This window comes from Stegodyphus dumicola, chromosome 3 (genome assembly GCF_044657685.1).
Source record: "Stegodyphus dumicola isolate Sdum_Otavi_A_Nest chromosome 3, ASM4465768v1".
Taxonomy (NCBI): domain Eukaryota; kingdom Metazoa; phylum Arthropoda; class Arachnida; order Araneae; family Eresidae; genus Stegodyphus; species Stegodyphus dumicola.
In genome coordinates, this window is record NC_140770.1 from 4,591,107 (window position 1) to 4,608,565 (window position 17,459).

Genomic DNA, 17,459 nt, shown 5'->3' on the forward strand with positions numbered 1-17,459 from the left:
ATTTTTTGCTACGAAACTGGTCGATAACTTCTAAGAAGTCGGTCCAACAAGTCTACTCCACCCATTCCTTCATTAGATAATTTTATAATGTGAGGTTGGATAACATCAACTTCCTTTTTTTAAGCTCGGACACATCTTTTTGCTCTTTCTAATGGTTTGTGAGTGATAACATTTGATGGAATAGTTACAACAGAACTGTAATTTCAACAGCACATATACAAATCACCCAATTTGAAATTTTGACATTTCTTTTGCTGTTTTAAGAGGACTTTATTCCATTCTTGAATCTTGTACTGTGCCAATTACCTTAAAGCCTTTGTTAGACAGATCTGTCAGCAGACTGTGTGATGAAAAAAAATTATGGAAAAATACTTTGTTTCTCTAGATTTCAGAGACAACTTTTGACCTAAGCTGCAAATTTTCATTTTTCAACTTTTCGGAGGGTCTAATAAATCCTTATGAAGCAGATGTGGTCATTTCTAACAAAAGAAACAAGCAGATATCGGAGCACAAAACAGGGAAATACAGCTGAAACCAATTACCACATCCCCCTTGGTGAGAGAGGTCATACCCTCTTCCAGTCTTCTGCCCCATCCTTTCTGCAGATAAATGATACACCATTAATGCCTCTAAAAAAGGGCATGTTTACAAGATATGAGCACTGAATGTATTTAAAAATCTAATAAAGAAAAATATACGTGCGATATCACTGATTTTGTATATCGTTACATGCCAATTTTACGCAGTCTTGAGGAAATATTTCTTGTTATTATTTCAATTTCTTTTATTAACTCATTAAACTTGTCCTTTGCAAGTATAATGGGGAAATGTTTGGGTGGATTTGAATTTTTAGGAATTTTATAAAAATTTTTCCTTAAGTACTGTAAAAATCTTAAAAAAAGCTAATTTTTAGAAATTTTTCTACGCTGAAATATTCATATTTAAAAAATAAATTTTATGTCAAAAAATCAATCATACCTTCTATAGTAAACAACAATTTTTTCAAACTGACAGATATATTTTATTTTTTAAAAAATATTAAACATGATGTTCCAAAAAAAAAAAAAAGGAACATAGGCATGTAAAAGGTTAATAAATCTATTTTAAATATGCTAATGAGTTAATTCAATTCATAGACTTCTAACTATTGTTTTCAAAGGAGATAATATAAATAATCTACTAGAAAACAAATTACAATTTTATTACTTTGCAACTTTAGTGCAAGAGGCAATTAATTCATTACTTATAATTACCTCATATAGATGTAGTAAAACTGCTCCATTACAGTGATAAGACTGCATTATTATTGTAATAAGATGACTTGGTAGAAGTAAGTTGCAATGGATTGGCGGTGGTTCTCTGCATCATAACCTGAAGACAACATGATTGCATAGTTAAAACAATGGATGCATAAAAATAAACTTGCAGACATGGCCTAAATTCCACAAATAATTTTATTTCTGGATAATGCACATTATCACTGTAGGTGCGGTATGCACCTCCCAATTTTGTATAGATTATATCATTTTAAAGGACGAAAATTAGAAAAGTAATCTCTCTGGCAAGGCGACAAATAACAGAGCAATAATTTTTGTAACTAATCAGAAAACATCTGTCAGCAATGCTGATTAGCATTGCGCACTCATCGATGAAGTTTGAACCCAACACCTGTACATTAAACTGCCATGTGATCTGAAATGGAATGCTGTATAAAAGCTTAAATGTGCGCAACTCTCTCTTCTGTCATCCCTTCTGCTTCCATACGCTTGTGCTGCCTTGCTGCAGAGTTTACTTTTCACATCAATTTTGTGTGTCTGCGTATACTGAAAAGTGTGCACATCTTCTGAAAGGTTCTAACGGTGTTTATAGTGAAAAAAGTGTCAGCGAATATTCAAGTTTGGTGCTTTAATTTTGTGTTTTAGAACTGTAAATTCTTCAGAAAAATTATAATTCAATGGAGATTATTTTGGAAATTTTTCAGTGTTCAGTTTTCAGAAAAAAGTAAAAATTAATAATGAAAACAAGATCACATTCAAAAGAAAATGAAGAAGAAACTGAAACTGCCACAGTCAGTGTGGATAAATTTCAGTGAGCCATATTCGATGGAACAAATCATGGCATTCCAGTGGATAAATACTTTCTATTGTTTGAAAAGAAGTGTGACTCTAAAAATATCGGCAAGAAGAATAAATCCTTACTGTTTTTTGAACATTTAAAAGGCGAGGTCTTAGCATTTTATTTAAGAGAATGTGTTGAGTTAGAATGGAAAGTAAGGAATAAATTTCTTATGTATTTTGCTAGTGCAGAAACCCTTACTTTTAGTGACTTTATTAACTGCACTTACTCCAAATTCACTGAGATTGACAAATATTATAGACAAAAGTTAAAATTGGCATCAAGTCTAAAATTAGATGACAAAATTATCATTGATGTGTTAAATCAGGATCTGCCTGAGAAACAGAAAATGTAAGCACAGTCCAAGATTGGATCAACACCGCTAGGAAATTGTTTCCTACTTCAAGTTCGTCTACCTCAGCTTCATTGGAGGAACCAAAATTTGCAATTCCAAGACCAAGTATACATCTAAGTTTTTACAAGTTTAGATATAGGTTTTTAAGACCATTTTTCAATCCTAGGTACCACAAACATCAAGAAATTCCTAGCCACGACAACTGTCTTATCTGTATAGATCATTTCCTTCTTTAAGTCTAGTCTAAACAATCAAAATTCTCAACAAATCGAACCAAAAAAGAAGAGAAATTATTTTAAAGTTAAGGCATAAATTAATTAAAAAGAAGTCCCTGCAATGCTGGACACAGGGTCTCTAAATGTGATATCTGAAAATATTTTAAATTCTTTTGATGCAAAAATTGAACTTACTCAAAATAATCCTAATACTAAATTATGTTCATTATCCATAGGTCTTGTTGTAACTAAAGTAATTAAATTACTATGCAAAATAGGCAAAATTAGTAATACTATAGTATTTTATGTTGTGAATTCTAATTTATCTTATTTATTATCATTATCTTGTGTTTCATTATTTAAATTGCAATTACATTTTAATAATTATGAAGTATATCAATTTACATTCATGATAAGTAAAGGTATTCAATTAAATAAACTTTCTCAGACTAATTTTGTATGTAAGAATAGTGTTAAGTACTGAAATTTTTATAATTATGCTGAATATAGTGAATTTGATCAATAGCAAAAATTATTAAGTACCTATAATCATATATTTGCTAAAAACAAATTTGATGTGGCTGTATGAATATGGAACCTCCACAAGTAGTCTTAACTTCAGAATTACCCATAGCCTCTCGATCCTATAAAGCCTCTCCTAAAGACAGTGAAATTAATAGATAAACAGATGAATTATTAAATACTAGTATCATAAAACCTTCTTTTAGTCCTTATGCTGCACCTGTAACTTTAGCTTTGTTAACTGATGAAGAGAGATAAACAAGCAAAAACTAGGTTATATATTGGTTATTTGATATTTGATCAAATTACCAAAACAGACTGTTAACCTATTCCTAGAATTGATGTTGTGTTAGATCAGTTAACAAATGCAAACATTTTTTCCATATTGCACTTAACATCAGGTTATTGGCATATAAAATTACATGATAAAGATACTGAAAAATTGGCATTTACTACAAATTTTGGTATTTATGAATTCACTAGATTACCTTTTGGTTGGAAAATTTCCTCAGCTGTTTTTCAAACAGCTCTTGGACAAATTTGAAACAATTGTCAGATTCAATTTCCTTTAAATTATTTTGATGACATTATAGTGTTTTCTGCACATTTTGATGAACATCTTAAAATAATATTTGATATATATGAAAAACAAAATATAAAATTACTTTGTTAAAGAAAAAATAAATTTTCTAGGATATGAGGTTCAAGCAGGAAAATATCAGCCCAGTAATGCAAATATTGAGGTTATTAAAATATTACAACCTCCCTAAAAATGTTAAAGAATTACGAAGATTTTTGGGAAGTATAAAAGTATATCATAAATTTATTCAAAATTATGCAATAATTAGAGCTCCTTTAACAAATTTACTTAAAAAAGATACTCCTTATAAGTGGACTAATGACTGTCAAATAACTTTTCAAAAATTAAACAATGTGTTCATTTCAAGACCCATTTTAGCTTTGTTTAATCCAAAATATCCATGTTATGTATTTGTAGATGCATCTAAAGAAGTTGCTGGTGCAGTTTTAGAACAAAATCCAGATGGTAACCTACATCCAATTGCTTCCCATTCTAGAAAATTAAGGTCTTAAGAACAAAATTATGCAATTACTGAATCAGAATTTTTAGCAATTATTGATGCCATAGATAAATTTTATTATTATTTACATGATAATCATTTCACTGTAAATACTGATCATGCTGCTTTAGTTTGGCTTAATAATATTAAACATCTTACAGGTAGGTTATTCAGATGGTCTTCGAAATTATCTATGTATGACTAAGTTCAAAAAAGGTTTTACTAATGTTGAAGCTGATATGTTAACTAGAAACCTTAGTTGTCAACATATAAGTTTGCAAGTTAATTTATTATCATTAGAAGAAATTAAAGAACATCAAAATTTAGATAATGTCTCTAATCCTAAATATAAGAAAATTAATGATGTATTAATTACTAAAAAACAAGGACTATATAAAATTGTTATACCCATATCTCTCAGAACTAAATTACTTGAAAAGTTTCACTTACAATTTGGTGATATTGGTGTGTCCTCAATGTCAAATTTATTATCTCTTCAATTATTGACCAGGAATTGTTCAAGATGTTAGAAATTACTGTAAACATTGTGAAGTATGTCAGTTTAATAAGAAAAGTAAACAAAAAAGAATTTGGTTAATGCAATTTTTACCATCCCTTAATGAACCTTTTGAAATATTGTCTATTGATACTGTTGATGGATTAAATTATTATAACTCTACTAAAAACTTATTAAACATTATTATCAACCATGCTATTTAGTATACCTGGACTTTTGCTTCTAAAAGTGTAACTACTGATACTTATACAAATTGTTTTTTTGTTATAAATTTTTCAAATTCAAGTAAAGTAAATTTTAAGTGATAGAAATGCTGCTTTTATGTCTTCAAAATTTAAGCACTTGTAAGGTATATCCTAATTTTATTACAGTTATTTTTAAGCTCCTCTCCTGTCTCTTCCGGCTTCAGCTTACAATTCCTTACCAGAATGAGTTTTTAGAATCATGTTAAATGCAAATGACAAAAAGTAGTATTTGAGTCGATGTTCTGCTGACTTCGAGAGAGAGAATTAGGATTCCTGAATAGCGTTTGTTTGCTTACGTCTCTCTATGCTGTTACTATGCTCCTGTATTACATGCCCTTGACAGCTTTGCTAGCTAATTTAATATTAGAAGCCAACTTAGAAATTGTGTTAGCTTTGGCTAAATCTCTTTAGATAGTCATTAGTTAAGTTCTTATTTCTAACATTTTTGAGTTAAGCTAAGTGGAGGCTTTGTTTACGTCCTGAGAAAGGGACCAACATTATTTTGAGCAATAAAGAGTAATTAACCCTTCTTGAGTTTACGTTTCTATTTTTGGACTTAAGCAATTATTCACTTAATAGTTCATTAGGTTTTTCAACATTTAGTTAATAGATAAAAGTAAGGAAACCTACATTGACGCCCGAAGCATTTTTGATGAACCATGCTGTTGGAAAATGAAAAATTTACGCTGACCCCTTCGACCTTTCAAATCTTGCAGCCGCCAGCAAATCCTATGGAGGAATTCCGTTTCATCGTAGAAACCATGCGAGCAGCTATGAAGCCAGTCGTAACATTCCATGGCAAAGGTTCTGTGATAACTTTCCTAGAGCAGCTGGACCTGCATTTTACTATTCATCCCAGAAACCAGCTGCAGAAAGTTACAATTGCTACAGCTAACCTAAAATGCCAAGCCCAGAGTTGGTTCAAGGGTATCGGAAAGTTCCTGTTGAGAGATCCAGGATCAGAAAACTACACATGGGGAAACTTTAAAACCATTATTGACAGTGTTTCCCATAGTCAAAGACCGTGCAAAGCTGGAGGCAGAGCTATTTAGTAAATATCAGATGAGCATCCAAGATTTGATGGACTTAGAAAATTCAAATATTTAATTTATTGTATGGAAAGAGGCCAGATAACCATTAATCAAAGTGATTTTGCCACACCTGCTTCCGTCGATTCAAGACTTCCTGGAGGTGAAAAAATGCCCAGACCTTGGAAAACCTATTTCAGCTGGCTATGAAGTTCCAAAGCAGATGAGCTGCTGAAAACACATGCTCAAAAAATTTCCATCAGTATTCGAGGTTTTCGCCTCAACAGAAACCTCAAAGTAAGCAGAATTCTTATTGGCAGGCAGGGAAAGCTAAAAAAGATAACAAGAAGACGGGTCAGTCGAAAGTATTTGAAGATCACAGTAAGAAGCAGCAGAAGCAAAGGATTTAAAGTGATCAAGGCGGCCGAGAAGAGAGCCCGGTCATCCCCTGGAACAAAAAAAAAATCCTCGGAAATTAAATTAGGTAGTTGTACAAAAATTGTTCTTTGTCAAGAATTCATATTTTACTGAACAATGCTCCTACTACCGCCTTACTGGACACTGGAGCACAATGCAGTTTTGTGGAGCAAGACTGCTTTAAGAGGAATTTTCACATTACAGATAGTTTAAAACTACAGGACAGAGGGTAATTGCTGCACAAGGAAAACAGTGTTGTCTGCATTTGAAAAAGTAGGGCTGCACGTGCAAATAAAGAATGAGATAAAAAAATTAATTTTCTGGTAGTGAAAGACCTATTAACTTCAGTTATTTTGGGGGTCGACTTTTACACACAGCAAGTGCAAAGTTAAATTTTAAGAACTCTACAAGTCCAGATAGATACTGTTGAAGAAGAGGGGGCCATGCCAGATGTTGACCTCAACCATCTTCAGGAAGAGGAGAAAAAGACAATGGAAAATTTGGTAAAACAATTTCGTAAACTATTCAATGAGAAACCTGGTTTTTGTCAGGTTGTACAGCACGAGACAGATGTAGGAAATACTCCCCCAGTCTGGTGTAAGGTGTGGTCTTAGTGATAAGACCAGGTGAAGGAAGAAATCTTGGAACAGCATATTAAACAGATACTGGCAAATAAAATAATTGTTCTGAGTAGCAGCCCAGTAGTTTTATATAGAAAGAAAAATGGCTTCCCATCCCCAGATCCGAATTTATGGAGTGCTTTTTGAATTTGATACAACACTTATAGGAGAGTTAGAGGCTAGTCTGATAAATTATCTGTGACTTAAGCAATAATATACATGATAAATCGATAAATTTGCTAAGAAATGTAATTTATGCAAAATTGTAGAAATAACAAAAATCATTAAATATTTTCCCATTATTGGCAATTGTACCACAGGCGTAAGTGTTTGCATGTCAATGTGAACTGACTGCACAGATGATATTTGCGGTGGCGAGAAACTTTTATTAAACCCAAAGTATTTAAATTTTAATACCAGAACAGTTTATTAACATAGTTGTTCTTTTTGAAATTGCAGCAACACTTTCCAGTAGATTGCTTTAAGTAGCACCACTTCTTTTTAAAATAATAATTTTAGACTTTTTTCATTATTGGATACTGCAGTTTTAGGTTTAACATGCAATTTTTCTGTCTTTCTGAAAGGGATACGAAGTTTAAACGAATGCAATTATAAAAGAATTTCAAAATATTTGTTAAATATAAAAAATTTATTTACATGGAAAAGTTATGACCAATAACTAAAGCAATTCTTATATATGCATGTCTTGTTCGAAACATTGTAACAGTTTCAGTTTCCACTTCAGAGGTCTGCCACAGATTTTCTGCACAAGGGACAAGCACCATTCTGTAATTGAGATTTAAATTATAAAAAATAATAAATAAAATATATTTAAGCATGGTTTAAAAAAATTATGTGAGAACAAACTTAAAATACAGTGTTTCAAAAAGAATATACGTATTTCGAATGAATATATTTATTAAACTGTATGACATATGAATATGAAACTTTACACACATATCTACGAACCTCTCAATCTCAGATTACAGATGTTACAGATGTTCAATATGTCCTCCATCAGTGACACGAACAATATCACATCGATTCTCAAATTCCTCCCATACTCGGGCAAGCATGTCTGTCGTCACCGATGTTATGACAGTACAGATACGGTTCTTTGCATCTTCAAAGTTCGGTAGGAGTGGTGGTACATAAATATTGTCTTTAATGAAACACCACAGGACGAAGTCACAGGGGGTCAAATCCGGTGACCTTGGAGGCCAGCTGAGATATGCAAATGCCACACGTTTGCGTTTGTCATTAGGACACAGAGCCTGTAACAAATGTAACTTGTACGGCTTCATAACTAACCGACGTCTCAAAAATAAGCCAAATTGTTGTTGTAGGTAGTTGTAACTCCCGACTGGCACGACAAGTTGATTTTGAAGGACTTCGTTGGAAAGGAGTTTGAATTTGTGTAACATTTTCGTCAGGAATACGAGGGCGGCCAGGACTCTTTCCTTTACATACACATCTTGTATTTACAAACTGTCGATACCATCTGCGAATGTTCCACTCATTTGGAGGATCACTTTCGTATCTCATCTTGAAACGACTTTGCACTGTAATCATGGAATTGCATTTCACAAACTCGAGAACACAATATTTCTGCTGCGGAGTAGCCATTTTAAACATGTGACGGTTACCACGCAAAACAGAAGACAACTGACATCTAGCGGCTATTAATATAAACTAGACTATGTGTTCGTTTCAAACTATTGAGTTTGGACAAAATAACACTTTTTAGTAAGTATATTCCTTTTGAAACACGGTGTACATTGAATACATGAGATTGCTTATGCAGGTGTATGAACAATATCCATATGCATATATCTTTAAAAGACGATGGCCTTTACTTACCATTCTAAACCACTGAAGAATACATTCCTCATGATAAAATGTCTGCATGGCAAACATGTCGCTTTCTCCGTTTCAGAAAGATCTTCTAAACACACACGACAATTTATTTTCTTATCTGAGAAAGAAATGTAATTAAAAAAAATTTTTTTTTAAAAACCATTCTATAAAAGAATCACTTCATATAACATATAAAAGAAAAAAATACTTGTTCTAGCTTTTAAAATTAAACTGATTTATTGAATTCAGTAGCATTAAAAGAAAAATTATTCAGATTTCTAAAATAAAAGAAAATTCATTAAAAAAGTTTTTTCAATGTAACAAATTTCATGAATAAGTAAATCTTTCTTCATTTATAAATAAATAAAAAAAATCTATTATAAGCATTACTATACCATCAAATAAAAACAACACAAGTGTTTTTCCCTGCCTTAATGATCTAGTACCTCTGTTTTTGAAAAGCATAATTTAAGTATACAATTTTCTAAGCATAATTTCTTATACTAATTAAGAGTCCAATCATAATTGTTTAATGCACAGTGGCCCGAAAGTCCTTACCTGGCTTTTATTTTTGTGTGGGTCAAACACATATACTTCCAATTATAAAACTGTTTAAAATGATGCAGGGGTTTTGATTACAAAACTGTTTAAAATGATGCAAGTAATTTTGCATTTTTAAATTGAAAGACATCAATTTCATAAAAATTATGAAATTTTACCTTTCATATGTTCATCCAGTCCCTCCCTATACCTGTTAGAAAAATTTCAGAATAAAACAAAAAATGCTTGAATCGCATACAAAAAAAAATGAAAAAGATATTCGATATTAAAATCTGAGATCCTAACGAGCTAACGATTTTTTCTATTTGCAAGAAGACGCATTAATGTTTTTCAGAAAAGATCAGAGCTGTTTGATGCATGGTTATGTGTGTGCTCCATGTTTATCTTTTCCCATTTTTGAGCTTGCTGTCCCATTTCAAAAGAAAATTAGTAAAAATACAATACACTGGTAAAGTCCCTGAAGAACTCTAACAACTTGTTCTTTGGGTATGAAATAACTTACACATTTGGTACTAGTCACATTTTCACAAGCAAGGTTCAAAGCTTTTATGACAAGTGACATAAGTTACAGTACATAACTTTGACATGCGACAAAATAACCTCTTGACCATCCTTCAACTGAAAGCAAATTTAATAAATCTATGTATCGAGATGAACTCTGGCTGTCGCTGTTATTCATTAGAGAAAAATGGTCCTAAGATCTTGTTATGCAGATACAAAACACTAAAATTCACTTTCTGGCAGTTATGCTTCAATTTCTATGTGACATGAAGATTTTTGCATTCTCAAATTCTCACATCATGTGAAAAAAAATTATTTACTTCTAATAACACAGCAAAAGTTTATAGGATTACTTCTTACAGGGTACTCGCAATAATAGGGACATTAAAGATTCCCATACCAGGGTTTCCCAACATTTTTTTGGCCCCCATGCACTCCTTTCACTGCTGCTAGACATTCATTCCTCCTTTTGGAAAATTGAAAAATACCCTCAAATGACATGCTGGGCAATTCCCGAGAAACCAAAGCAAATACTTCCAAGGGAAGTATGGTTGCAAAGCTGAAACTTAAAGGAATTGATGGAAGAGCACCACCAGCAATGGAGGCTGCAGCTGAATTTGACTCGGACACAGGAAAGATTGACAGATTAAGAGTTCTTTCTAGATTCTGTGGCTGGCGGTGCATAGCTATTCTTATTTGGTGGAGTGATAGGTCCAGTTAATTCTGATAAAGAACAAGACTCTAGCCTAGTAGACAATCTGATTCTTTGAGTCAAACATTCTTCTTAGAAGGCATTTAGCCACATGAGACAGAGCAATAATAGGTCTGTGATGCCCATAGATGTCCGGGGCCACACTCCCGGTACATTGAAGGAATCAGCTTGTGCTTTCCCTGTCTAACTGGACTAGTTAACTTGTTGAACCTCCTTCGTGCTGGGGATAGGGGCATGGAATTGTTCTCCTTTAACAAGGAATTCCCAGGAAGCATGAGTCATAAGCTTATGTTCCTTGTGTACCTTCTGTCTGCACACACCGGCCATCGCTACTACCGATTGAGAGATTTAGTGAGGTCTTTGCACTGGCTCTCGAAGTGGCTTTCAGGTCACATCGCTGCGCTGTTTATTTTTGGCCAGAGGAAAATTTGGTTTAATTTTGGTAATCATCATGGTGGAGCTGAAGGTCTAATTTTGGTTAGTTTAAAGAATACTTATGAGCATTAGTAAATTTACTAATTCTGTGATTTTCAAAGCAGAAAAAGAAATCTTATATAAAATACAATTACTTCAACGAGTTTTTTAAGTATAAGTGACTTTATAAAATAAAATTTTAGATAGTGCCTCTCATTTAATATATGAATGTCTAATTCAAGTAATCCCAGCTACATTTAAAAGTAAAAGTATATGTACATAAGACAGAAAATAAATTATTTTTTTTAAAGGTAACTGCATCCTTTTTTTTTAAGTATGATATTTAGTAGTCCTAAAAATCCTATGCACATTATAACAAAATATACATTAAAAACTCTGAAATCGAAACATGCAAATAAGAATTTTTAATTATCATTTAATAAAAAGTAAGGAATAAAATAAATTACATATTCACAACAAGCCTTTCCTGGAATATCCTATTCCTATCCTCCAAATGCTACTTTTCTGCGATAGTCTACTGAAAATTAGTGTTCTGCTTTTGAATAAATGGTTAAACAAGAAACCATTTATTCAAATTAGAAAATTCATTTTAGAAATTCATCGAACTGATGAGGCATCATGCAAAAGCAATTTAAAAAAAACTTACGATATTCAAAGGAACACATCCTCAATTAATTATTTGAATCTTCTTGTAGCAGTCATCTTTCATATAATAATATAACTTATTATTTTCTGCTTCTCCTTGTGCACAACGCAGGAACTAAAAATGTTTTGATCTAGCAGACTTTGGATTGATTTTAATTAAAAAATATAACCACAGGAAAACTAAATACCACACAAAAATACACCCCCAAGTTTCCACTCTGGTGTGAACTGATGTAAGCGGAATGTCCCCCCCATTCCCCCCTTTTTTGTGCCAATGAACCTGAGTGAATGCAACTTTAAAATCTTAAATACTCAAGGTTCTGCATATTCCGGATAACGAAAAGTTTACATTTGTGCATTTCTGCAACATTTGCATATGTGAAAATTGTTAGATTTGTTTTAGAGTCTTGGCACCAGTTGGGCCTTTTCTAAGGCATCCTGGAGCACATGGAACAAAACAAAACAAAACAAAAAAAAAAAAACAAAAAAAAAAAAAAAAAGAAGGTTTCAGACTTTAAATTGCATCTAAAGGGACTTTTTTTTTTTTTTTTCCATTTTGTGTGCTACCTTTATTTATTAAATAGCATGTTCTTCGCACTTAAACCATAAAATTAATTCAATTCAACAGCAATATAACAAAATAATTTAAAAACAGCATATCTTTAAAATTTCCGACACACGCTGTATGGAGAGAAAAAAAATTTTTTTTTTTTTTTTCTGTACAATTTTGCCACTATTCACTTTGAAATCCTTGAGTTTGTTAACCAAAAATTCCTTAAAGTTTTACAAAATATGAAATCGATAATGAAACAAATTCCAAATTTGGGGTTCTAGATGCCCATATTCGCAGGAGGATTACATTATTCAAAATTTGATGGCTCTAGGTACTGTTGTTTCACCATAATGAGAGAATGAGAGAAACATACATACGTTTATGCATTATTTAATTTTTTTAATATAATACAGGGTGATAATATTTGGTGGCAACAATTTGAAAATAAAAACAATGCTAATAGTGAATCAACCTAAAATGCCAAAATGAAATTAATAGTCCTTCTGGGCGAATTTCCCCTTTACACTAAAAAGCTTTGTCGGTATTATAAATTTGTCCAGGAGATATTTTACTCAATTTTTGTTATTAATAAGTTTTATGAATCAATCTACAAATTGTTCAGTTGCTTCTGTATCAGCTGAAACATTTTTGCACGAAATTTTTAAGTGACTTTATATCATGGCAATTCTAAAAGTTGGTAAACCAACCTGTTGAATATAAGTACTCAGTTTTTAAGTCCCTTTCTTCATGAAAAATTTTGGCAAGGCACATCCTGGCTGCAGTTCTGTTTCATTCATCCATTTGTAATCAGTCGATAGATGGGGCAATCAGAAAATAATTATGATTTAACAGTGGAATTGCTTAAGGAAATATATGGGAAGACAGAAATTATTGTAAAATCTCATATTAACCAGTTGTTAAATTTAAATGCTGTAAAATCAGCTTGTATTTAAAACAGTTACACGGGAGTTACATGATATAATAAAAATCCAAGTATGCAGTTTGCAAACTCTTGGCATTTAACTGAATTCATACAGAAGTTTGTTGTCCTCATTACTTACTAAACTTATTCCTGATTCTATTGTGTTATATGTATGTTATTTTTATAGACAGCATGAAAAAGATGATTCTTGGAATGTAACAGAATGGTTAAAATTTCTTAGGAGAGTAATAGTAGTGCAAGAAGGAACATTTTTGTTTCAACAAACAAGGGACAGTAATGATTCAGTTAAAAGCTTAGAACATAAGCAATCACCTAATAAAGTTTCAGAAAAGGGATGTAGATTCCATAAGTTTAAAGGAAAGAAGTAAGATTCGATTTCTAATGCAACCGAATTGAGCACATTTCAGAAAATATGCATTTTTTGCAATACTTCTGAGCACAGTTCTGAAAATTGTGATAAGGAACGTGAGAAGAAATTACAAAGTTTAACACGAAACAGAAGATTATAAGGTATTTCTCCCGCCTTCGTAATTGTAGTGGTCAGCACGCTCGATGCACATTCGAGAAGTCCGTGGTTCGACTTCCGGCAAAGGCGTTGCTCATTTTTCATCTCTCCCGCTTCAAAATACCTAATGTCTCTACAGTGGCGCCTGAACTAAAAAAGGTGGTAGATGATGATTCTCTACAACCAGGATTTAGCGAATGGGTCCCCTAAAACCCCAGTTGCCCTTTAAAAGGGGGAATATATATAAGGTATTTCTCCTGTCTTCGTAGTGTAGTGGTCAACATGCTCGACGTGTATTCGAGAAGTCAGTGGTTCAGATCCCGGCGATGACATTGCTCATTTTTCATCTCTCCCACTCCAAAATACCTAATGTCTCTACAAGATATTTTTTAATACCTACAAAAAAAAATCATATTCTTCGGTCATGTTAATTAAAAAAGCATTACTCAACATCTAAGCGTAAACATTCTAGTTTGATTTGTGATGCCAAATGCCTCTGGGACCAGACAGAGAGTCACAAAGAATTGATGAATGATAAAAGAAAAGATCAAAGTAGTCTATTGAATGTTTTATAGATACAGGATGCAGTACGTTTCTAACAAAGAATTCCGTAACTTCGAAATTACGATTGCCAATAGAAGCGGAAAGAAAAAAAAGATAATAATAATACTTGGAATTGGGAATGTATATCCCACATCTGCAGTGACCTCGGGTTAAAGCTCAGGCTTATCAACTAAATCGAAACAACCCCAAATTTGTTTATCCTAAAAGATCAGACACAGCTGCATGACACATATCAGGAGAGATATTTTAATTTATATATGTCATGCAGCCAACATTTATGTCATTATTTTGACATAAATGTTGGCTTATGTCAAAACAAAGTGATATGTTTAACATACGGTACCCTAATAAAATTCCATTTGTGCAACTGAAAAACGAAATGGAGTGTGAACACATTAAGTTATATGCTGAGAAACCAATGGAAGTAACAGGATAAACTTTGTTCATAATGTAACCCCCTATATAAATAATGGACTGATTTTATTTCAAAACATACATGGAAGTCTGGATTCAGTAATGGAAGTTACCGATTAGTAGGGTAAATAGTCCCAGTTATGAACGTAGGACACAATAACATTAGATTAAGAGGAAACCAGTGTATTACCAGGGTAATAGATATAACAGAAGATTGAGAATTAAAAGAAATAGATATGCCTAGTATATACAAAGATGATGAACAAAACCATGTATATTCTATTTCTCAAAATATTCAACCAATTAAGACAGCTGATATAAAATTTGATGATGAAAGAACTGATATCTTAAAGTTATTAAATGAGGTTAGAGATTGCTTGCTCTTAATTTAAATGAATTAGGTTGCATGGATGTAATAAAAATGGACATAAAGAAAACGGACGGAAGGAAGCCTGTAGCTTCTCGCCCCTACAAAGCAAATATAGCTGAACATAATGTGATAAAAGAAATTGCTAAATGGAAAGATAATGGGATAGTTTCCAAAACTAGATCCCCTTATGCTTATTCAGCGTTACTAGTAAAGAAATAACCGGACAACATTGAGTGGTGATTGATTACTGCAGACTTTACAATCAGACAGTAAAAGATAAGTTCCCTTTCCCTCGAATATATGATCATTTAGAGTGTTTAGGAGGATGTAAAATTTTCACTACTGTGGATTTAATCCATGGCTATTTGTAAATATTGTTTAGAAGAAGACATTGAAGACAGCGCACAGTACTCCTGATGAAACAGGACAATCCGAAAGAATGACATTTGGGTTTGTAAATGCTCCTGCTTAGTTTCAGCATCAAAAGTCACATGTCCTAGGCTCCTTGTTGAATACTAAGGTGTTGTGTTATGTGGATGATATACTTATTCCTGCAAAATCTTGGGAAGCGATGATTTTCAAATTAAAAGAGGTATTAGAATGCCTAAGAAGGGCAAATTTAATCTTGAAATTATTAACATACAAATTTATGAGAAGTTGATTTTTTGGGTTTTATTACAAAACGAAGGTGGTATAAGACCAGGCTCTTGAAAAATAAAAGCCATAACAGAATTTCCAGAACCAAAGAATATACACGAAGTGCGAAGATTCTCGGGTCTAATTGGATTTTTCAGACGATTTGTGCCGAAGTATGCATTAAAAAACGAACCATTGACCAGATTGATGCAGAAGAATCAAGACATCGAGCGGAAGCAGGAACAAAGGAAGTCATTTGAACTTGTAAAGAAACAACTGACTGATAAGCCCATATTAGCTCATTACCAACTGCATGCAGGTATGAAGTTCATTGAGATGAAAGCGCAGAAGGTTGAGTGGAATCCTAATGCAACATGGTGAAGATGGAAAATGGCAATCTTGCTTTATTGCGTTAGCAAGAAAACAACAAAAGCCGAGAAGAAGTACCATTCTAGCAAATTGGAGTTAATAGCAATCGTATCGATGTTAGACAGGTTAAAACAATTCTTAATTAGCATAAAATTTACAATTATTACCGACTGCCAAGCCCTTATATATATAAATGCGAGGAATTAAAATTAAGGACTTCCTGCCGATTTTGGTCGAAATCAATAACTTTTAAGGACCAGAAATAGATTCCAAAAAAATCTAAGGACTCTTTAAGGACCGTACGAACTCTGCTGAGGCTTATCCAGGGCCAGTGCTAGACGTTTTGTGGCCCAATGCAGTCTCTGTGTGTCTGAAATTTTACTGCCAAGCTTCTGTCTAAATTCTGAAAATTTTGTCCCCCCCCCCGTAACGATTTTGCCATTCCTTAATATTGTTGCTTTGTGCTTCTCTAAACTCTAAAAATTTTGCCTCTCCTATATTCTGCTGGCCAGAGCGCCTACACCAGCTCGTATTGTTCCTGGTCTTATCTGAATAACCAGTGAATAATTCTCAATTCAAGTAGCAGTAAATGAAATCTTTCAGCATATAAATATCATTGCATATGGAAAGAAATTTCTGTTAAATTTCTCCTCATCAATGGACTCAGCGGAGTGAATATAAAAAGGTTACCCATGTTCTTTGGTATTCAGTTTCTAATATATTAAAAAAAAATTGTTTAGACATCACTGCATCACTTCTCAAGTTGCAGTGTATTGATACTTTCATTCAGTGATGGAAGCAAAAAATAATTATTCGCCAGGTTGGCATCAGTGCCAAAATGATATTACAAATTGGGATTCTCCACATATTTTATTATAAAAAATATAAAATTTGTAAGCATAAAAAAATGACAAAGTGAAGAGAGGGGAAGGTTGCTGGTGATCGAAATATCTGGATTTTAGATCATTCCGGGTATCGGACATCCAGATTTTGTACTTTCTACTGAATTTTTCATTCCTACACTCAGTAAGAAAAATTGCTATTATATAGTATTCTCAAAAAGACTTCACAAAATTACAACTGAAGGGAAAAATCCATGTTGAATCATTTTAATTAAATTTATACTCCAAGGCAAGCTAAAAATCTCAAATTTTAAAATGAAATACCTTCGTCAATTTTGCTGCATTATTATGAAAAAATATAAATTTTGTAAGCATAAAAAAATGACAAAGTGAAGAGAGGGGAATGTTGCTGGTGATCGAAATATCTGGATTTTAGATC

The 17,459-nt window shown here is 32.6% G+C and overlaps 1 protein-coding gene across 10 annotated transcripts in view; it reads right to left on the minus strand.

Annotated features, from left to right (window-relative positions):
• LOC146997895 (uncharacterized) overlaps positions 1-17,459 on the minus strand; it is a 246,795-nt gene that overhangs the window by 199,301 nt on the left and 30,035 nt on the right. For all 10 annotated transcript variants that reach the window (XR_015040119.1, XM_085812523.1, XM_085812522.1 and 7 more), the window contains 3 exons: positions 8,974-9,088; positions 7,771-7,899; positions 1,254-1,371 (listed from right to left, as the gene is read on the minus strand). The gene's annotated coding sequence lies outside the window, so the exon portion shown is untranslated. The remainder of the gene's footprint in view (positions 1-1,253; positions 1,372-7,770; positions 7,900-8,973; positions 9,089-17,459) is intronic.